The sequence below is a fragment of the Panthera onca genome, chromosome A3 (assembly GCF_046562875.1).
Source record: "Panthera onca isolate mPanOnc1 chromosome A3, mPanOnc1 haplotype 2, whole genome shotgun sequence".
In the NCBI taxonomy this organism is placed as follows: domain Eukaryota; kingdom Metazoa; phylum Chordata; class Mammalia; order Carnivora; family Felidae; genus Panthera; species Panthera onca.
Genome location: NC_138341.1, coordinates 65976274 through 66000149, shown reverse-complemented (window position 1 = coordinate 66000149; position 23876 = coordinate 65976274). Strand labels below are relative to the sequence as shown.

The window sequence follows — 23876 nt, the reverse complement described above, 5'->3', positions numbered from 1 at the left end:
GTGGTGGGTTGGAACCAAGTCATGAATGTCTTAGGGTTCTATGCCTAATGGGCCTTGGGCTTTGCATTGGGCAAATGTGCAAGCAGAGCCATGCTTTGGGAAGAATGATCTTGGGTAGTAAATGAGACAAAATAGAGGTAGAGAGATTGAAGCCAGACAGAAGAGTCAGGATGGTGCACCAGAATGCTAGAAACAGGAATAGAGAGGAGGGGACCAGCAGTGAAAACGATTGGGTAGTTCACTGCATTTGGTAGTGTGGCTTAGGTCAAATGTTATAAATGGTTGGATTACAAGGGATTGAGAACATGCTGCTGCCTCCATAGAAATAAAGGAGTCTAAGAGGAACAGATTTATAAAGATAATGGGGCACCTTCAAAGAGAATACTACTTGTGTCCCTACTTGTCTTTTTCTTTATTATTGGCAAAAAGATTTAAAAAAAGGGAGGTGGTAGTATGCCTCCTTATACTGGTTGACTATAGTTAGAAATTCTTGGCTTTAAATCTCTGCTCTGCTCTTTATTAGCTGTGTGCACTTGGGTGAGAGTTCTAAGCACTTTAAGTCTGAGTTTCCTGATCTGGAACATGGAAATAGGAAGACATCCAGTAAGCTTGTGAATAACACATAGTTTACATTGAATAAATGCTAGCTGCTATTATTAGAATTCTAAAAAGAAGGAAATGCAGAACAGAATTCTAATTCAGTTACTATGTTCAAAAATACAATTTGTTCAAAATTTTCATCAGCTCTTCTGATGGACTGAAGGGTTGGTAGGAAAACATTGATGTCATGTTATAATAATCCAGCTGGTGGTTACTAGCAACCATGCAAACTCTAGAGATTACCTCTTCGACTTAATATCTTAAAGATGTCCTGACTTGAATCCCTTAGACCTGGCTCTGAACCTATAGCTCTGTGCTGTGAATTCAGAGAGATCCACGCAGTGGGTCAGGATAGTTTACAAAATACAAAAGATTGTTTTATATAATGTCAAGTAAATGGAAACAAGGCTGATGACTTCAGTGAAAGTCACAGGCATTTTCAAGTGAGACCAGTAGAATTTATTTATTTATTTATTTATTTATTTATTTATTTATTTATTCTCTCTTTCTGAGAGAGTCAGAGCGTGAGGGCGGGAGGGGCATAGAGAGAGAGGGAGGCACAGAATCCGAAGCAGGCTCCAGGCTCCAAGTAGTCAACACAGAGCCCTGTGTGGGGCTAGAACTCATGAACTGTGAGATCATGACCTGAGCCGAAGTCGGACACTCAACAGACTGAGCCACCCAGGTGCCCCCAGTAGAATACATTTATAACTTGAGATAATTTTAAGAGTTTTCCAGAATTCTAGTTATGTGTATTAACGTGCTATTTAGGTGCTTTGGAGTCTATAATGTAAATAAAAATATTTTCTGTCATCATCATAGTAATTGATTCTTGCAAGAATCATCAATGGAGCTAAAACTAGTGGGTAAAAATCTGAGGAGTAACAGATTTGATTTAGATCAATCTCATCTAAAATTTAGCTTCCTTTGGTTTTCATAACAGTTCCAAAATATCTCTCCTCAAGTCAGTCTTTTTTCTTATATTTGTCCTCAATACACAATACATTCACTGACTTCAAAAAGTTCAAAAAGTAATGGAAATCTCATTTATTGCTGTTTAGCATGGGAAACACTCCTGCAGCCTTTGGACCATGGAGAATTCAGTTCCCACCAGAGGGCGCTCGGTTGTCACTTAAGTCACCATTTTGGGTTTTGGGACTTCCTTTGTAACTCAAAAAGTAAAATGGAATTTTTATTTTGTACATTTGTAGGTGAACTTAGAGATTTGAGGATTAATGTAACTAACATTTTAAAGCTTGGGTAGGTCTTGCTTTTACTTCCAGGTTAAGGACAATTACCTAAATGACATATCAATCAGAATCCCTTACCAGAAACCAAAAACCAAAAACCAAACAAAAACAAAACAAAACCACTATAGAACACAAAGCAAAACAAAACAAGTGAACGTCCATTTTTTGTTTTATTTTGTTTGTTTTTTCAGCAAACACTTCCAGTCTTGGTTCATTGCAGGTTTGAGAGCCATAGTTTCTTCTTCACCTCATTCACTTACTCTGGAATTAGGTCATGAAAGGAGAGTTGGGGCCAGGATGGGAGAAACTCAGTTTCAGGGCCTAGGTGCAAGGTGCTGACACTCCCGTGAGTCTTGCTTCTTTCCCAGAATGGTCTTGCCTTCCTTGAGACTGTGTCAGGTGTTCTCAAAGTCTCTCCACCAGCAACATCAGCATCACCTGGGAACTTGTTAGAGGGCAAATTCTTGGGCCTTACTCCAGACCTACTGAGTCAGAATTTCTGGGGGTGGTGCCCAGCAATCTGCATTTTAACAAGTTCTCTGAGTGATTCTGATGTATGCTACAGTTTGAGAACCACTAAGCTAGACACTTTGTTTTTGCAAGGCAAGCTGCTTTTGGGCAATAGGAGCCTCAGGATTATTGTTTAGTTTCCATTCCAAGAATTAGGAGCAGACTTTCTCTAGGCCAGGTCTCAAAACTTTTAGGTAAAAGGTAGTATCAAAGTGGTTTTCTGCCTGCTTCAAGCTTCCAGAGAAACTTGTTTTTCACCAGTCTAAGCAGAGGTACCAGCCCATGGAAGGAAGTTTTGGAAATAGATCACTCACATGTAGAAGGAACCAAGAGAATCCGTTAAAAATTTAGGAAGGAAGTGTAGTGTGATGGTTAGGCCTACAGATTCTGGATCCATCTTGCCTGCTGTGACAGCTCTGTGTGATCTTGGGCAAGCTGTTATTGTTTTACCTGTCTAGAACTCAATTTCCTTATCTGCATATTAGGGATGATAATAGTACCTATGTCATATGCTTGTTTTGAGAACTAAATTAGACAAGATTTCTAATGTGATGAGAACAGACCATTGGCACAATGTAAATGTTTAGAAATACTGTGCTCTCCACAGCACAGGCCCCCCTACCATCCTACCAGCACAATACTGTCCCTTTTGGCTAGCAGCAAAACAACCATAATCATACTTTTTCCCCAATTCTTAATGGGAAAATCTTAATGTAAACTATCTCCATCACATTTATACAGGTGATAGGAGTCCTAGGAGCTCCTTTGGAATCAGAACTTTTGTTTTAATTTCAGCCCTCCTACCTAATAGATGTTCAGCTTTGAGCAAATTACTTAACCTCTCTTTAAATCTCACTTTCATTTTTATTTGTAAAATGGGATTATAATTTACATCTTCTAGGGTTTAGTGTGGGTGAAAGGGACACAGTCAGTGGGCAAATTGTAGAAATAAAGCACCGTTATCTGTATACTACTGTTCCCAGGAAATGCCATAAAGAGAGTAGGATAGTTCTTGGCACATAAGAGGGCTCAGTACACATTTGTTCCTTTTCATTCACAGCTTATACATTTTGAGTATTTAGGGACCTTTTAAATCACCAAAGCACTAATTATGTTCTCGTACTGTTTACTTTTCAGCTTCACACTTCAGCTCCTGAATTTCTGGCCTGGAGTGACTGGGAGAGTCTTGTTTTCCCTTCTTCTCACATGGGAACCTTTTGGGCTAGATTTTCTAGTCAGCTCTTTCCCATTTCTTTAGGCCGACTTGCCCCCAAGATCACAAAACTCATATTTTTCATTTTAGAAAATTTGGAACATTTCAATAAAGCATAAATAAGAAAACGAACATTGCCAATTCCTCTCCAAAAGAAAACATCGTAAATGATTTGGTATATTTCCTGCTAGACTTTCCTACCTTTGCTTCAATAAAATTGCTATCATAAAGTATGTTCAATTTTCCTTCTTGCCTTGGGGTTTCTACAGATGTGATCCTCCTGGCCTGGCATGTCCTTCCATGGCCTAGGATGCTCCTTATTTCCCCACCCCTTCATCCTATCCCAGCCACCCCTGATGTTTCAGATGAGGCCAGGTTTCTGTATTAGACATTTTTAAAGCATGCTATACTCTTTCTGGACTTACTTCTGGTTCTTAGTGATATACAGTATTTACTGGGTGAGTATGTGAGCAGTATTTATCTCCATGACTAAACTGTAAGCTCCAGGACAGTAGGAACCATGTCTGGTTTACTTACAACTGCATTCCAAGTGCCACCACAAAGCTGGACACATAGTGTATCCTCAACAAATGGTTTTCAAATGACTGAATGAGTAAATGAAATGTGTTGTAAGCATTTCTCCATCCTGGGCATGATCTTGAATATCTGGGTTTAAGTGGCATGATTTTAACTTGTACATGGCAGGGTGATAGGTAAGATGGTCTTTTAGAATTTCAGAGCACTCCATGGATTTCTAAAGCAGCCTGTTATGGTGAGAGGGATCTGTAGGCCAGGAATCAAGAGACCAATGTATTCCTTTCTGCTTTACCAGTTCCTGTGACCTTGAGTAAGTCACTGACCTTCACTAAACCACATTTTCTTTTTTCTCCTCTATTTCTCTCTCAAGGAAACTCATACATAAAATAAAAGTGTGTGTAAAGACACTTTTCAAATTATAAAGAGCTATATAAATATGTCCAGACCATTCAAAAGATATTTTTCTTGATAGAGCCACTTGCGATTTTGCATAGAGGCTCCATTTTCAAACTTGAAATTGACTCTGTTGCCAAGAAAATCTCCTATTTCAAAGCTTAATGGTTAGAAATAATTGTGAGTCTGAATGTCTTAAATAGCCAAAATACATTAACTACTATTTTATTCCTTAAAGACAGACATAGCAGAGTTTGTTTCAATTTCATACTTGAAGATTGCAATAAAATAATTATGGTGAGTTGTGAAAACAGAAACTTAGATTTACGTTTCTTTCAAATTTCAGTTGGCTGATGCAGTCAAGATATTTCTGACAGACTAGCCAATGCATGTAACTTAAATAGATTAAAAAGAAACTTTAGTTTTTGAATATACTTTATACCTTATTCAACAGTCAAGGAATATGATAAGATTTGGAAATTCCAAAATGGAGTTAACATCTCTGTGACAGGATCAGTGTTTATATTTGAAGGCAGGATGGAAGAAAGAAAATTTCCCACCAGTGTGTTACATGTTAGGAACTGGAATAGGTCACCCCATGACTAAATTTTATTGGCTGATTCTTTGGTAGTTTTCCACTGCCTCTTAAGCAATTTCCTTTCCATTTTAGGTTATGTGAAGGTGCTTGAAATGTACATATTGAGGAGGTAAAATATTTCAGAGAACAGATAAAATTTGAAAGTATGATAGAAGAGAACAGTCTCTTACACTCTGTGGAAATTGTGAGTTCATGGATAGAATGAGGCAGTGTTTGCTGCTTTTATTTATTAATGACTCCAACACACCGTATTGAAAGGTGAATTTTTTTTTCTCCTTCTTCATAGTACCAAATAGTAAATGCATAGCATTTTAGAAGAGGAAAATCCTTTAAAGGTCTAATGTCCTTGTTTCATAAATAATATCTGACATTTACAAAGAAATTTACAATTGCTTCCAGATAGTATGGTTTCATAGACTCTTCACAACTCTGTTACTATCCTCAGTTAAAAATGAGGAAATGAAGACTCAGAGAGCTTAAATGACTTGTGTAAGGTCACAGAGATGATGATAATAATGATGGGTAATATTCATTGAGTGCTTGCCTCTGTGCAAAGCCATCCTCATGCATGATCACACTGAATTCTCACAAGAGCCCTAACACCTTATACACAATACATTACAAGCTGAAATTATAAATCAGTGCTCAGAAACTGAAAATATTTTTTCACTGAATGCTCTTCTATAGACACAAGATAAATATTGAAATTAATGTGATTCTCTTTTTAGCTTGTGTTGTATATGAAACTGATCAATCAAGTAAATAGTATTCTCATTTTGCAAATGAGAAAATATGGAGAATTAAGACTACCATAATAGCATTGTGGTAGCTCATGCTCACAAGCTGAGGCAAGAACCCAGTTTTCCCCAACAGACCAAGTTTCCTTTCTTTGCCATGTATTTCAGAGTATTGAGTGGGCAATTGGCAACTAGGAGCAAAGTTAAGGACAAAGTACACCATATTCTGAATATTGAGACCAGATATTACCTATAGGATTTAATGAGTCAGACAAATGACTCCCTCTCCCTCCAGGAAACTCCTCCCTGTACCCTGCCCATCATCATCTGAGGCTGAACCACTCCTCAAACCCTATCTACTTTTTGACTAGATAAGGGGAGGTGGACATGTTGTTAGAGTCATGAATTTTGGCCTACTGGAAAGCACTGTGGCTTCCCCTTTGAGGGTGCTCTGAGAACCACCTACAGAGACTGGGATTAAAAGAAGATAATGATATCTTTTAAAAAAAAGTTTATTTTGAGAGAGAGAGAAAGAGAGAGAGCAGGGGAGGAACAGAGAGAGGGAGAGAGAGAATCCCAAAAAGGCTCTGTGCTGTTAGCATAGAGCCCGACACAGGGCGCGATCCCGTGAACTGTGAGATTATGACCTGAACCGAAATCAAGAGTCGGATGCTTAGCCGACTGAGTCACCCAGGTGTCCCAGAAGGTAATGATATCTTATTTCTTTGTCATCAAACCATATGATTGATCCCAGTGGTTGTATCAGTGAAGGAACAGAGAATCGAAATGAGACAATAGGGCAGAGAGAAGTGAGCTAGCAGAGCAGCCTGTGCCTACCTTGTGACATGGCAGTGATATGTGAGCCTCCCAGAAGTCAAGAAGCCTCCATGAAAAGTAGCTGGACTTGAGCTGACTTGCCAGTACCCTCTATAAGAGGCCGTAGCAACTGGGGAGTATTAGATCAAGGTGAAGACTTTGTCCTGCGGACACCACTCAGTAGTCTCTAAAGAACCCTCACACGTACCCCATGGAAGAGCCAGTGTCAGGATGTCTGCCACCCAGAGGCCAATAAGCAGCATCAGCCAAGGGAAAGCCCTAATGCAGCACTGAAAGAGACCCTTGTCCCTTTCTATCTCTGCTTCTACTAGCAGCTCCAACCCTCAAGCCCACCACTCGAGAAGGAAGGATGGAAAAGTGAAGGGGAAACCAGTCCCCTTTCCCGTGTCAGGCCCTAGTCACAAATGGCCTGGCCTACAGGAAGGAAGGGGCTGCAAGTAAAGTTTTAAATTGGACTGGATTTCTTTAACATAGTCGTTTCAAAACTGTAGGAGCTGTCCCAGAATGTTGTTAGTGGTTGCAAGTTGTACTCTGAATTCAGGCTGTTTAGAATGGCTATTACATTTGCTACAAAAATATATGTAATAGTCATGGCTTACCTGGAGAGCTATGTATCCTTTTCAAATACGCAGAAAGTTTTATGAGATGATATTGTCAGGAACCAAGTAGAATCTTTAAAATCCTTCATTATTGTATGCTCAAAAGGAATGGAATTGAGAAAATATGGACCGGTAAAAAGACAACCCCCTCCTTTCTTCTGATTATTCCTTTTCCTACAGCAGGTATCTTGGCATCTGACCTGCCAGAATGAAGATCTTTGATTCCAAGTCAGGTAGTTCACTTTTGCATAAGAAATCCTGACTGATAGAGTCAATCAAACAATATTTAACAAGTGTCTACTATCATGAGAATTATGGGAATTAAAAGCGCATAAAAATGGTTCCTACTTTCAAGGAGGTTACGATCTAGGTAAACATATACTCATCAAAGATAAGAGAGTGTATGACAAGTGCTAAACGAACAGAAGTGACAGCAAAAGTACTGTCTGAATTGAGATGACCTGGATACCTTCTTGCATTGGTCATCAGATCAGAAAAGGTGAGACTTGAGCAATGCCATGAAGAATGGGTAAGAGTAAGTGGGCAGAGACAAAGGGCTGCTGTATGAGGAAATGGGCAGAGATCAGGGTGGTTTGGAGGTCGCACTGGAAGGTATTGAGTCCCCTCAAACAAATTCTTCATTAGCCAACTTTTCTTTGCAAATATTGGAAACCTAATGCAAATTGGCTTAAAAAAATAAAGGACATTTATTTATTGGCTTATGTAGCTAAAGAGAACTAGAGGTAAAGGGGGCTGTAGAGGTGCATTAATTAGGGCTGTAGCTCCATTTCTCCACTGTTCTCATAGTCTTCTCTTTATTATCAGCTTGGTGTTCTTGTTGGTTGCAAGATGATTCCTCAAGTGTATAAGTTAACTATTGCTGCATAACGATCACTTCAAAATTTATGAATTAAGCAGTCAACGTTTCTTATCTCACAATTTCTGTGCAACAGGTATCTAGGCATGGCTTAGCTGAGTGGCTCTATCTCAGTGTCTCTCACAAGGCAGGAGTTAAGATGTCAGCCAGGCTGTGGTAGGTCATCTGAGGCTTCACTGGGGCTGGAGAATCTACTTCCAAATTCACTCATTTGGCTGTTGGCTGGAGGCTTCAGTTCCTTATTAGATGGGCCTATGTATGGGTTTCTCATGTTATAGCAGTTGGCTTTCCAGAGAGCAAGTGATGAGAGAGAGAAAGGGGTAAGGAGAGGGAAAAGGAGGAGAGAGAACCCTGTATGTTATAATGTAATCTCTGAAATGACATACCATCATTTCTTCCCCACTCTATTGGTCATATAGACCAATTCAGGGACACTGTGAAAGGGGTATTATTCAAAAATGTGAATATCAGGAGGCTGGAATCATTGGGGCCACCTTAAAGTCTGATTACTACATCTGGCTTATATGATTCCTCATTCATATCCAGGAGAAGAGACTTGCCTCTTTTAGCCACTGAACAAAACTTCTCAGATTTGCTCTGATTGTACCATCCTTAAGCCAATTACAGTGGCCAGGTGAATAACAGCTACTGAGTGACTTAGGTTTGGGTTATGAGCCAATGTTAGTTTCAAGGAATACAGGATGACCATGATTGGCTTAGACAAATTAAGGTCCACCTGTAGTGGGAGATGTGTTTTGCTGCCAAACAGCATGGTTGCTCCACGAAAGGAGTGGGTGATATGTTTGGGAGGCATCCACAGCGTCCTCTACAGTCTGCCTCTGGCTACTCTCAGCATCCATACATATCTTCCTTCCTACCCATACACTGTTAACATGCATTTACAGCCTCTGTCTAAAGGGAGACAATCCAAAGTTCAATTCAAGCTCCAAGTCCAGCTTCTCTGGGGGTTGTCTATCTCTATCAGGTATGGATACCATTCTTCACAGTTATTATCTAAGAGGTCCACTTGTAACACAACCAATATGGAATTGTGGAGAAAGAACAGGATAACTTCAATAAAACTTTCAGTGGAAAAAGAGAGGCTAGAATACAATACATAGCTTTTCCTGGTCCACAGCACACATCATAATTTACTGGACAGGAATTTTAAGCTCCTTGCCCTGGTTAGAAGAGAGAGTCTGTGTAGGGAGGATAGGAAGTGAGGTCCCAGGAACTAATTGCTGCCAGATTGTTGAGAACCTTTTAGAACTTTAGCCTGTAGGCAATGTAGAAAGAAAGAGGATCATTGAGCATTTTTGAGTAGGGTAGTGAAATGGTCAAAATTGCTTTGGTAAAATTAATTTGGAGGCATTATGCAGTATAAATTCACAAACTCCTTAAAATAATGCCCTGGGGACAAGTTTCCTCACATAAACTGAAGGTGATGCTTGCAAAAGAAATGTTAACAGATTCCACAGTAAAAATCCATGTATAACCCAGGTTTGTCTCTTTCCAAATAGAAACTGTAAGTTGTTTCTAGGCACCTACATGAAACAAACAGGGTGGTTCACGTTGTGTCACTTCCCTGGCATTGATTCCAAATTAGAATGAATGAGCTTTTAAGACTGTTTTATAATAGAAAGGTAGAATTGGTAGGTAGAGAGTGATTGGGACTAAGTTTAACTTGAAAAAGTAAGAAAAAAATTAGTAGGGAAAGCTTTTTAGATAAAAATAACCCTTTATTTATGCATGGTGAAGTAAATAAAAAAATTACTGTTTTGTTTTTTAAACATTTTATTTTTGAATAATCTCTATACCTAATGTGGGGCTTGAACTCATAACCCCAAGATGAAGAGCTGCATGCCCCACCAACTGAGCCAGCCTAAAAATTACTGTTTACATTATTTTACTACTGTAAGCCCAATGCAGTTATCTGGTTAAAAGTTTGTGTAGACTGTGAAGCATTTGTATTTTAAAGAATCAAGCTGGGGGGTAAGTGAGGCTGTGAGCATGCGGTGTCACCTGCCATTGTGAGGGGTCTTTACTAATTCAGGACATTAAGGAATATCCTCTTCATAGTGATAAAGACTGTGAGATTTCTCTTCAGATGGTCTGGAAGAAATCCAAGAAGGGAAGTGGTGGAAAAATGGATTATTCCTATTCGAAACTTCAGATTATTAGGATTGGATTTGTATTTTGACTTATTCCTAAGAAACAGATGATAGAACCTCCTTCCCAACCCCAACACACACACACAATAAAGTTGTTATTTCTCTAGTCTACAGCCTTGAGTGAGTATGAGTGAGTGAAATGTATAAAAGAAAACATTTTTTGAGGTAGGAATAGATTCATCATTGAGTTTCCCTGCCAAATTCAGAATTAGATAGTGGAAAAATACTATTTATTTTGAGTTTGTGAATCTGCCAGCGAACTGTTGGGAAAAATAAAGACAAGCCAGATGAGGACTTGGGTTATGGAATGAACCATAGATGACATATGACTGAACTTTTTGAAAGAAGAATATAGTTTTTCCTACTTTTATTTCCCAGTTTTAGTTTAGAATCCTTAATAACTTTGATTTGCAGCATGCTTTTCTATTGTACTGAACTATAGCAGCAAAATGGAAAACACAGCATACTGCAGTGTTGAAATCGACCTTAAGGGTTGGGAAATTGAAAATATCAAGTTTCCATAGTAACACTAATTTAGTCAGATCACACATGTTGTTTCTGAGCCATTAGTTTACTCTTATGATGTTAAAAGAACATAATATTTGCTCTGTAATGTGGTTAAGTTAATGTTACAATGCAAAGCAATTTCATATTTTCTGCATGTACATTTTATTATGGTAGGCTTGACATTTGATTGCTTGTAATATTTTAAAAAATGTGAAAATGTTCTAAAAGCTTTTTTAAAAAAGTATCTTAAGGGGCGCCTGGGTGGCGCAGTCGGTTAAGCGTCCGACTTCAGCCAGGTCACGATCTCGCGGTCCGTGAGTTCGAGCCCCGCGTCAGGCTCTGGGCTGATGGCCCGGAGCCTGGAGCCTGTTTCCGATTCTGTGTCTCCCTCTCTCTCTGCCCCTCCCCCGTTCATGCTGTGTCTCTCTCTGTCCCAAAAATAAATAAAAAACGTTGAAAAAAAAAAAAAAATAAAAAAGTATCTTAAGATAATTAAACAGGAAATTATGAACATATCATAATTAGAAAAATAAGGTAAAGATTAACTGAAAATTGTAAGTTTGCATCAGCATTTTTTTATGTTTGTTTATTTTTGAGAGAGTGAGAGAGGACACAGAGCATGAGTGGGGGAGGGGCATAGAGAGAGGGAGACACAGAATCCAAAGCAGGCTCCAGGCTCTGAGCTGTCAGCACAGAGCCTGACACAGGGCTTGAACTCTTGAACTGTGAAATCATGACCTGAGCCGAAGCTGCATGCTTAACTGACTGAGCCACCCAGGTGCCCCTTGCACCAGCATTTATTGCTGAATTTCTGAGAATTTATTTGGTCTTCCAACTGGATAGCTTTTACATGATCTGATTATAATTCTCACAGTTACCACATTCTTTATGATATATCCTTCACATCTACTAGGAATTTGTCCCAATTCCTTTTAGAATTCCCAAATTCATGAATACTACTATAGGCTGGTTGTGGGGGCCTATTATTCCACAAAGAAGCCTTTTCCTCCACAACTTTATGAGTTACCACAAAGATAATGATCTAGAGAAGGGCAAAGCTGCCTTCTCAGTGGGTCCTCCTCCAGTGCACACACCAAGCATATCTTTATGACTGGCCCTCATATATTGGTCTTCTATTGTGTGTGGTTCAAATCTGCTTCTCAATAAAATGACAAAATGCTACATGTCATATATTCAAGGCCACTCATGATTGAGGATATTTATGCCTGTGTTTATAAGCAAAATTAGTCTGTAGTTTTATCTTCTGCTGCCGTTCATGAATATTAGGGTATAAGCTACCCAAATTTCCATTCAGTTTACTAAAATTAAAAAAGAAAACAAGTAAATTCAATGAAAAAAAAATAACAGTCATGCTTTTTGAGAGATAATTCATTTGGTTGACTGGACTGTTCACTTCTTGCCTGAGTCTAAGTAATGCTGAGAAATTTAATTCAATACAAGAAATAGCTACTGAATGTCAATTATGCTAGGCATTGTGCTAGGTACTGGGGATATATTGATAAATATGTATCGTAGTAGCAGTAATAAGTTGCATAGTGGGTAATAGTGCTTGGCACTTGGTAATCACTAGATACACTTTAGCTATTATTACTATTATTATTATTATTATTTTGAAAAGGAGAGAGAGAGAGAGAGAGAGAGGAGGAGCTGTAGTAGTACTCATGGGAACAGGAATAGAGAGAGAGAGAAAGAGAATCTTAGCTCAATCCTGCAACCGTGAGATCATGACCTGAACTGAAATCAAGAGTTGGACACTTCATCAATTGAGCCACCCAGGAGCCCCTATTATTACTATTATTATCATTATTTGTATTCCATGTGCCAGTACTTACTTACTTCATTTAATTCTTATAGCAACCCTGTTGAAGTTGTAGTGAATTGAAGTGGTATTACCTTCACTTTTATAGCCCAGAAACTGGGGCTTTTAAAGGCTAAGTAACTTGCCTGAGATCACCAATATGATAACTGGTAGAAGCAGAATTCACACCCAGAATACACTTGACTGCCAAGCCAGTGTTCACATACATTACTCTATGTAGCCTGTCCCTGGCTTAAAGAAGCTCTCACCTAGTTTTTCCAGGAACCTCTGTCCAATAACTAACTTATTCTGGAAGTTTCCAGAGGAGGTCTTCTGGGGCTGTATTCCAGTAACTTATTCCCCTAAAGTCAGTTAGAAAAAAAAGTCTAACACAAATCTCATGTATTACACTTGAAATCTATTCCTTCCTTAGTCTAAAGAAGAAAATATATCTACCCATGTTGCTACCCAAAGTCAATACGTTCTAGTATTTTCTCTGATGTATACTTATAAAATTCATTGTTCAGTGGGGGGAGGGCACAAGTTATATTATGAAAGCTTTGTTTTTCTGGATTTCTCTTTAATGTTAAAAAGCTCTGTTAAGGAACTGAATCTTTTGTTGTCTATTTGGATACTCTTTCTGCCCTTGACTTTGATCGTGTTTCAACATTATTTTCCAGAGTCTTCTGACTGCCTGCTCATGGGATACGTTCTCACCTTGTAGTTTTTAAATGCTGTGTTTTCACACCAGATGATGGGCATAAGAGGTCATGAGAGGATGGGAAGAGAGTCAGTAAATAAAGCGAAAGCAAAGGTATGAACATTTAGGGCCAAGTTTAGTGCATAACTTCTCTTGTGTGAAATAGCTTTTTTTGTGGTTAAAAAAAAGCTATCATTTTGGGGGAACCATGACAGAGTTTTGGATGCTGAGGCACCAGGGGAAGGAGTTTAAGTAGACTGAAACATAGAAAAGATACAGAATGAAGGTAGGGTAATTATTGTACTGCTACTAAGAGGCATCCTAGGACTTGACTATAGTCTTATATGCCCTTCAGGGTAAATGACATTGTAGAAAATCAACCTGTTTCTTCCAAAAGGAGAAATTGTTCAACATTTCCTCTTTTTTCTTGTCCAATGGCTCTTATAAGTAATGTTTTCAAACTCTAGATTAAGGGATTGTGCTCATATTTCCCCTAAAAATAAAGCCTTATGAGCACTATATACTTAGAATTGAAGTTCTTTGTGAAAGATGGGTGAATACCTAAAAATCAGGCAACTTTCTGAAAGGAAAAGTAGTCTTTATTTTAAAGGAAGAAAATTCCAGTGCATACCAAGTATGACACAAGGCTAATACCCACCCAGTGGCCAGATATATTTTCCTTAGGGATTTTGTTGTGTTTATTCCTCTAGCATTTTTTCATTCCTGACTTTTGGGGTGGCCCTTCTGTGAAGAGTTTCCTCATCCCAGCTGTTATGATGTTTAATATAGAGTTGCCAACTTCTGATCTGGTGGTTCCAAGACACAGGGTGAGGAAAACAAAGCTTTCCAGCATTTTGAATCCTATCCCCCACCCGCACTGGAATTAGTGCTTTCATCTCTGGTCAATCCTGAATTGTTTTCAACCCTAGCTTCGTCTCTGCTCTCCCCCGGAATAGCAGAACAATTACTAATCATAAAGATCCATGTTCATGTCCGGAGTTCAAATTACTTATGCCTCACACAAACCTCAATTCATTTCTCTTTCCTCTTCTATCTCTCCCCTCTCCTCTCCTCCACCCAAGTAAATTAGCTGATTTTCTTTTGGGGAAATATTTACTTTAAAGAGCTGTTTTTTTTTTTTTTCCAAGATAAAAATTAGATTCTGGTTTTTAAATGAAGTAGGGTGTAATTTTTTCTTAGGAAAAACAGGATAATCATCTGGTTTTTTTTTTTTTTTAAATTTTTAACGTTTATTTATTTTTGAGACAGAGAGAGACAGAGCATGAACAGGGAGGGTCAGAGAGAGAGGGAGACACAGAATCTGAAACAGGCTCCAGGCTCTGAGCTGTCAGCACAGAGCCCGACGCGGGGCTTGAACTCACGGGCCGTGAGATCATGACCTGAGCCAAAGTCGGACGCTTAACCGACCAAGCCACCCAGGTGCCCCATCATCTGGTTTTGATCCTAATGTTAGTCCATGGGATGGCTTGACATTTCCAATATGGAAAGTCATGGTATTTCATTTTAGAAATATATAAGGATGGCTGTTCCCTGCTTCTCCCTCCTGCTCTCTAGCCTTAATTGTTTAATGTTAAGGTAGAATGGTCCTGACTGGTCTTGTGTTTTATGCCTGGCCTGCAGATAAGGAGTTTGGGATAAGCAGAACTCAAACTCAAAGGTAGAAAACAAGGCACAGATATATGAAGAAACAGCCCATTTTACCAAATGTGGAAACACATAAATCTTAACAGTACTGTACCTTGTTGCTTTCTTCTGGTACGTTCAGCATGCTATTATACTGTGAATACTTCTGGCAACAGAAGGTATTTAGGAGATCAAATGGTGAAATAGGAAAATGTTCTTTGGTTTTCCTACTGCCCCCAAGTGTCTGGTACAACATGGCTGTTCCCATATGGCTGTGTTTAAGGACCTCACCCTCAGAGCCCTCACAAACTTGCTTTTAGACAATATCTCATGCTCTGGATCTTTTCTTCGTTGTTACCATCCAGAGGAAGGATGGGATTCATTGACCTGAAATAATTGTGTCTACTTCCCTTATACACACCTGTTCCTAGATACGTACAGGAAGGTAGATGGTTGGAAAAATATTAGCATCAATATAACATTTTACACTTTTACAATAGGAATGTTTTAGAATTAATTCCTTATCCCCAAATAAACTCTACTTATATAACAAATTAGTGGAAATTTCAGATGATGTCAGGATAATTGGATAGGTATCTGGGAGCAGGCAGACCTTCTAGTGTTTTACAGGATTTTATGCATAAGGTCAAAGCTGCCTTGGAATCTTCACTTGTTTTCTATTGAGAAAAGTCCCTATTACTTCCATAAAAGGGTCTTAATGCAAGCTTCAAAGAAAAATGCAGATTTGTAATGAAGGAAGAATGGGTCCTTATTCTAAAGATATTTGGCCAGGGGTGCCTGGGTGGCTCAGTAGGTTAAGTGTCTGATTTTGGCTCAGGTCATAATCTCACAGTTCATGGGTTTGAGCCCTGTGTCAGGCTGTGTGCTGAGAGCTCAGAGCCTGGAGCCTGCTTCGTACTCTATCTCCCTCTCTCTCTGCCCTTCCCCTGCTCGTTGTCTCTCTCTCTCTCTCTCAATCTCTCTAAAATAAATAAGCATTAAAAAAAAGATGTTTGGCCAAAAAATACAAAGATTAAATGGTGTCCCCAATATTTCATAGCAGTCTAGATGAGGACAACCCGGATTCCTATACTGTTTTCACTGTATTATTCTAGGACTTTTGTATGCTTGACAACTCTTGTTCACATTTCTTCTCTTTTTCCTTTTCTGCCTCATCGGTATTATTTATACTTTGTTTCCATATATGAAAAAATATTCCTTCCAAACAGTTAAAATTCCTATAAAAGTGCTTTTTTGTTTTTTAAAGAATGAAGGTAGGTACGAATCTACTTTTGCAGGATGGAGAATATTTAGGAGATCCAAGTCATATTTATATTATTATTGATATTGACATTATACTTGACTCATCCCTCAAAAATCACATATGGTGGAAACCTTTTATAATTGCTTGTGTTGAGTGGATTTGAGTATCTCATTTACTGATGAGGCATGATTTCTTTGGAATTCTTTTGTTTATGAAAATATGCTTTGTATATCATCTACCTGAATTTGTATAATAATTAACTTTTGCAGAACTTAAGAAAATAATTCCTTCCTGTTTAAGCACTAAAATGTGCTTTTTAAATTTTATACCAATATAAAGCATAATTTTGTTTAGTATTAAGGAGCTGCATTGGTCAAAATATTAAACTATTTTTGGTTTGTTTACTCATTTTCAGTTGTCAAAATAAGCATAATTGGAAACAGCTGCCTTGAGATTGTTTTTGACAACTCTTCACATTCAGATCTAACATGGATAACTTTAAGAAAATGAGCCTTATCTAATTATGATTTTTCCTAGAGTATATAGTCAGATTGCTATTCTGCAAATTAGAAGATAATTAAAAACAGAAACTGATCATTTAAAAAGTAGTACCACGGTTTTATAGAAAGACATTTTCCATGGCTTTCTCATTTTTACATAAATTGATTAGCTTCATTTGGCTATTTTATACACATCAACATTTTACTAATCTTTGGGATGATTAAAATGTAAGATTAATAAGATTAATGAAGTGTTTCCCTACCCTTTTATTCTTGTCCTCAAGCTGTAAACTTTTTGTAATTTCCAGGACAGCTTAATAATATGATTTGATATTAATTAGTAAGAGATTTAGAAATTTTCAATATTTTAATACATTTTGTGATTAAATAAGTACATTTATTTTAATAGTTCCTCGGGTTAATTTATCTCACTCTAAGTGAGCTCTTGATTAAATTTAGAAATTAGGAAACTATTGGAAATATTTTTTTAAATACAAGTTTTATACAAAATCCTATACTACTGAATAACTTTTAATTCTAAATTTATCCCTATAGTACTTACAATTTATTTTTGGAATTTAAAAAAGAAATATCATGTGCTTAGATATTCTCTGGTCTCTCCTAGACCAGAGAGTTTGGCAAAGACCAGAATAAGGAGAATCAAAGACACCTACGATGCATCTGAAAGTATGGGAACTGCTAATTTTACTGTTAATGCTAGGATTCCATTCCTATGTGCACATTAACATAACTCAAAAAAGAAGGAATTGGGCTCAAAAAAACTTTGATTTTACATGGCAATATGGTAAGGCATAAAGAACACTGGACTATGGGTTGATGGTCCTGTGTTCCAAACTTTGCTTTTCTTTAAGCCATTTCTCTAGGCCTCATTCCCACCCTCCCCCACTCCCAGATGTAATGATGACGGTGGATTAGATGAGTTTCCTGTTTTCACCCTCTTTGATATTTTGGAATATTTGGAATGCAGTCTACAACTGACTCCCTCTCATGTTTCCTACACTGTCCAGCTCAAACATTTTGCATTTTCCTCGAGGTCTACACTTTATCACACTCATTGACTGCAGATGACTGTAATTCTGAGAACGACAAAAATAGCACATCATGAACCACAGTAAAAACAGAACCAAGGCAACAACACTTTGTTTAACACAAGCCCCTAACTAATGAAGACTTTCTGAGTCCTTACTGAGAAGTCCTTGATGAAAAAAATAATTCATCTCCAACTTCTGCCATCTATATGTAGTAGGTGGTGATCCTTGCCCATATGGTAACCATATGAGGAAATGACTGCTTTTGCCTGCCATCAACAGATTTCCTGTTACCTTGGTAACCTTGCATTTTTTTCCCTTCAATACCTGCTGTATTCTTTGTTTGGGGAATCAATTCTATTAATGATTGGACTCCATTATAAGACTCCATTATAACATTAAAAGTAAAAATACTTTCTTTTTTTAAAAAGATCTACTCTTTTAGCAACTTTCAATTATGCAATATAGTATTATTAACCATAGTCACGATGCTGTACATTACATTTCTCATTACTGATTTATTTTATAACTGGAAGTTTGTACCTTTTGACTTCCTTCACTCATTTCTCTGACTGCCATTTCCCCTTTCCCACCTCTTCCTTTCCTCTGGTAGCAAGCAATCTGTTTTCTGTATCCATGAGCTGGGTTGCTTTTTTCTTTTTCTTTTTTTTTTTTAAGATTCTACATATAAGTGAGAACATCTGTATTTGTCTTTCTATGACTTAATAGGTGACTTATTTCAGTTAGAGTAATGCCCTTAAGGTCTATCCATGTTGTCACAAATGGCAAGGTTTTATTTTTTATGGCTGAATAATATGTCATTCTCTCTCTCTCTATATTTAACCTTCTATCTATCTAGATCTATCTACATATCTATAACATATTTTCTTTTATTTTTTTCTTTTAATGTTTTTATTTTTTTAGAGAGAGAGACTATGAGCGAGGGAGGGGCAGAGAGAAAGGGGGACAGAGGATCCAAAGTGGGCTCTGCACTGAGAGCAGTGAACCCGATGTGGGGCTTGGACTCATGAACTGTGAGGCTCAACTGACTAAACCACCCAGGTGCCCCTCTGTATTTTCTTTATCCATTCATCTGTTAATAAATACTTATGTTGTTCCCATGTCTTGGCTTTTGAAAATAATGCTGCAATGAACATGAAGGTGCGTGTATCTTTTTGAGTTAGTTTTTCCATTTTCTTTGGATAAATACCCAGAAGTGGAATTGCTGGACCACATAGTTCCATTTTTAATTTTTTGAGGAATCTCTACACTGTTTTCCATAGTGTCTACACCAATTTACATTTCCATCAACAGTGAACAGAGTTTTCTTTTATTAATGTTTTGGTCTCTGAGTTTTTAATATTGTACACTTTGCTATCAAAGATCCTTCTGCCTCAAATAGGGTGTGTTCTTCCTCCTTTCAAAGACTAGCTCCTGCACTTGTGGTGTTCTGTCTCTCAGAACATTGTTCCCTCTACTCTGAACACCATCTTGCATCTTTAATATTTCCTCATTGTAGTCTATTTGTCTGAAATCATAGTACTCTTCTTTATCTGGAAAAAGGCCCTTTTCTTTCGATTTACTACTCATGTTATTTCCCTTTTACTACCAAAAGTCTTGAAAGGACCGTATTCACTTTCTCTGCATTAGGGTGATCCAGAAATTCCAAAACTGTTTGTAGCCTGACTTCTGCCTTCAACAATCTGCTGAAGCCACTCTGTTTAAGGTGACTAAAGATTTTTCCATCACTGAGCACAATCGCTTTCTCTCAGTCCTCCAAACCACTGCTGGAAAAATACTGAAAATCTTTCCTCCTTTGGCTTCTTTACATTATGTTTTCTGTTTTCCCCACCTTTCTGCCAGCAATTATTTGTCTCATCTTTCTTCTATAACTTTAGTGTTTCCTCAAAGATTTGATCAATTTGATCTTAGCATCTTTTTCTTCATTAAAAATGTTTTAATTAATTAATCTATCTATTTATTTTCGAGAGAGAGTGAGAGAACGTGAGGGAGGGACAGAGGGAGAGGGAGAGGGAGAGAGAGAATCTTAAGTAGGCTCCACACTCAGCGTGGAGCCTGACACAGGGTACTCTCCCACAACCCTGGATCATGACCTGAGCACAGTTTAGCAACTGGATATTGGATATTCAAATCTTTTCCCTATTTTTATTCCTGTGTACTTTTTCCTTGTTATTTGTAGCAGTTACTTATATTCTGGGTAATAATTCCTTATTAGTTATATGCATTCCAAATATCTTTTCCTATTCTGAGAGTTCTTTACACTCTATATTGTTGTTTATAAGCAGTTCTTAGTTTTAATTCATCAGTCATTTTTTCTAATATGAGTACTTTTTGTGCTTGTTTAGAAAATCCTTCCTGGAGTGCCTGGTTGAGCATTATACTCTTGATTTTAGCTCAACAGTCAGTTGAGCATTATACTCTTGATTTTAGCTCAGGTCATGATCCCAGGTTGTGGGATTGAGTCCCACGTTGGGCTCCACACTGAGCATGGAGCCTGCTGTGGAATCTCTCTCCCTTTTTCTCTCTCTCCCCTGCTTGCACTCTCTGTCTCTCAAAAAAAAAAAAAAATCCTTCCCTTGTTCAAAGTCAAGAAGAAATAATCCATCCTGTATTTTCTAAAATTTGCTGGATTTCAGTTTTGTGCATGATCTTAGAGTCCAGTTTCATTTTTTTCATTGTCCCAGTATCATCTTTTGGAAAGTTGATTCCATCCTCACTGCTCTGCAGTGCCATCTCTGTCACAAGCCAGGTGTCACACAAACCTATTTCTATGGTGTTTCTCAGATCTCCTGCTCTATTTTTCATCTACTTTTCTGTCCCTGTGCCAATACCGTAATGTTCTGATTACTATAGCTTTGTAATATGTCTTGTTGTCCAGTAGAACAAATTTTCTTCTGGACGTTTTCTCTTCAAAAGTACTGTTATGAGCTGAATTGTGTCCTTCCCCCAAAAGATATACTGACATCTCTAAAACTTCAGAATATGACTTTTTTTTTTTTTTTTGGAAATAGGGTGATTACAGTAGTAATTCATTAAGATGTGGTCATATTGGAGTAGGGTGAGCCCTCATTCTTTTTTTTTTTTTTTTAATATTTATTCATCTTTTTTTTTTTTTTGAGAGAGGGAGAGAAACAAAGTGTTTGCACTCATGCTCATGCAAGGGAGTGGTGAGAGGCAGAGAGAGAGAGGGAGAGAGAATGATGTGGGGCTCAGTCTCATGAACTGTGAGATCATGACCTCAGCTGAAATCAAGAGTCTGATGCTCAACCTACTGAGCTACCTAAGCGCCCCAGGTGAGCCCTTATTCTAATATAATGGGTATTCTTATAATATGCTGGTCATATAAAGACAGAGGCACAGGGAGAAGGCTACGTGACCATGAAGGCAGAGATTGGAGTTATGCAGCTGCAAATCAAGAAAAGCTGAAGATTTTCAGGAAACCGCTGGAAGATAGGAAGACACAAGGAAGGATTCTCTGTACAGGTTTCAAAGGAATCCTGTAACACCCGGATTTTAGAATTTTCGCCACCTGAAATATGAGACAATAAATTTGTTATTTTAAGTCACCCAGTGGGTGGTACTTTATTACATAGAGCATCTCCAGGAAACTAATACAAGCGCCTTGATTGCTTTTGGCCTTTTGCATCAATATAAATTTTAGAAGTAGTTTGTCAAGTACCATAAAAGCTTGTGATTTTGATAAGATTGCATGAATCTACAAATAAATTTGGGGAAGAAGTTACATAGTTTTACTATTGAGTGTTCCAATAGTTGAATCTAGTATTCTTCTCCATTACTTAAGTTGTCTTAAGTGTTCTGAACAAAGTTTTATGATGTTTTTTGGGAATGTTTATTTATTTTTTAGAGAGAGAGCACACAAGCAAGGGAGGGGCAGAGAGAGAAGGGACAGAGGATCCAAAGCAGGCTTTGCGCTGACAGCAGAGAGCCCGATATGGGACTTGAACTCACAAACTACAAGATCATGATCTGAGCAGAAGGCGGATGCGTAACCAACTGAGCCACCCAGGCACCCCTCTAAGATTTTCTTTATAAAGGTCTTAGAAATCTTTCATTAGATTTATTCCTAAGTAATTGGTAATGTTTAATGCTATTGTAAATGATGTCTTTTGTAAGCTTAGGTTTTCCATTTGTTGCTCGTATAGAGAAGAAATAGAGTTTTTGGACATTGAATTAATATTCAGTGACTTTACTAAACCTTCTTGGTCTAAATTATAACAGTTTATTTGGGTTTTGTATAAAATCATTATCATCTGTAAATAATGATAGTTTTTTTCCTCTAGTTTCTTATTTTTAATTTTTTAAATTTCTTCCTGAATGGGTCCTCCCCTACAATGTTGATTAGAAACAGTGATAGCCGGGTACCTAGGTGGCTTAGTTGGTTAAGTGTCTGACTCTTGATTTTGGCTTCGGTCATGATCTTATGGTTGTGAAATTGAGGCCCGGAGTCAGGCTCTGCACTGGGTGTGGAACTGAAGTCTGCTTAGGATTCTCTGTCTTCCTCTACTCCTCCCCGTCTCTTTCTCTCTCTCACAAAACAAAACAAAAAACAAAAACAAGAACAAAAACAAAAAAACAACAAAAAGAAACAGCGATAGCAGTCTTCCTGGTCCTGTTCCTGATTTCCAAAGGAAAAATTTTAGCATTTAAATTAAGTGTGATATTTGCTGTATGTTTTGTAAATATCCTTTATCAGATTAAGAATATTTCCTCCTGTTCCTTGTTTGCTAAGAGTTTTATTTGGTTAAATCATAAGTGAGTGTTAAATTTTATTAAGTGCTTTGATCTGCATCTATTGAGATGATCATATTATTTTTCTCTAATTTGTTAATGTGGTGAATTACATTACTTAATTTTTGAATATTAAACCAGCCATGAATTTCTAGGATAAATACACATTAACCATGATCTATTATTATTTTTACATGTTGCTAGATTAGATTTATGGATATTCTATTAGAATTTTTGCATCTCTCTGGTCATAAGTGAGTTTGGTCTGTAATGTATTTTTCTTTTCTTTTTTTTCTCACAGTTAAAAATTTTTAAATAATAAACTTTGGTTTTCAGAGTAATTGAACAGAAAGTAGAGTTTCCATTCACCCTTGCCACCATCCACAATTTTACCTATTATTAAAATCTTGCATCAGCATGATACAGTTATTACAATTATTAAACCAGTATTGACACATCTTTTTTTTTTTTTTTTTTGTAATAACCTTTCTTATATTGTCATTGTCAGGTTTTGGTATCAAAATTATGCTAGCCACATTAAATGAATTAGACAATATTTCTTATTTTTCTATTCTTTGGAAGAGTTTATGTAAAATGGGAATTATTTATTCTTTGTATGTTTGGGAGAACTTAAGAGTAAAGTCATCTAGTCCTGGAATTTTCTTTGTGGGCAGGCTTTTTTAAAAAATTACTGACTTAATTTCTTTAACAGTTATAGGACTTTAGAGTTTTCTATTGCTTTTGATGCCAGTTTGATATGTTTTTCTATGATTTTTTTCTACTTCATTTAAATTTTCAAAACTTACTGGCAAAAGATGTAAATAATATGCTCTTATTATTTGTTTACATGTGCAGAGTCAGTAGTGCTGTTCTCTTTTTTACTTCTGATATTTGTTATTTGTTCTTTCTTCCTTTTCCTGATTAATTTCATAATAATTTTATCAATTTTTAAATGTTTATTTTATGTTTTGAGAGAGAGAGAGAGAGAGAGAGAGAGAGTGCACAATCAGTGGAGGGGCAGAGAGAGAGGGAGACACAGAATCCAAAGCAGGATTCAGGCTCTGAGCTGCCAGCACAGAGCCCAACATGGGGCTCGAACCCACAAACCGTGAGATCATGACCTGAGCTGAAGTCAGAAACTTGACCTGAGCTGGAGTCGGACATTTAACCAACTGAGCCACCCAGGTGCCCTAAATTTTATCAATTTTGTTAATCTTTTAAAAAAGAAACTTTTAGTTTTGTTGGTTCTTCTTCATTAGCTGCCCTTTATCTTTATTATTTCTTTCCTTCTGCTTTCTTTA

The 23876-nt window shown here is 37.5% G+C and overlaps 1 long non-coding RNA gene across 6 annotated transcripts in view; it reads left to right on the top strand.

Annotated features, from left to right (window-relative positions):
- Nucleotides 1–23876, top strand: part of LOC132661258 (uncharacterized) — a 132834-nt gene that overhangs the window by 16562 nt on the left and 92396 nt on the right. For 3 of the 6 annotated variants that reach the window (XR_009602163.3, XR_013554644.2, XR_009602162.3), the window contains one exon: nucleotides 3498–3792. This is a non-coding gene — a long non-coding RNA (uncharacterized LOC132661258). Of the gene's footprint in view, nucleotides 1–3497; nucleotides 3793–13328; nucleotides 13463–20947; nucleotides 21412–21691; nucleotides 22546–23876 lie in introns of those variants that run through there. The other 3 variants (XR_009602165.3, XR_013554643.2, XR_009602151.3) reach the window with 3 other exon arrangements.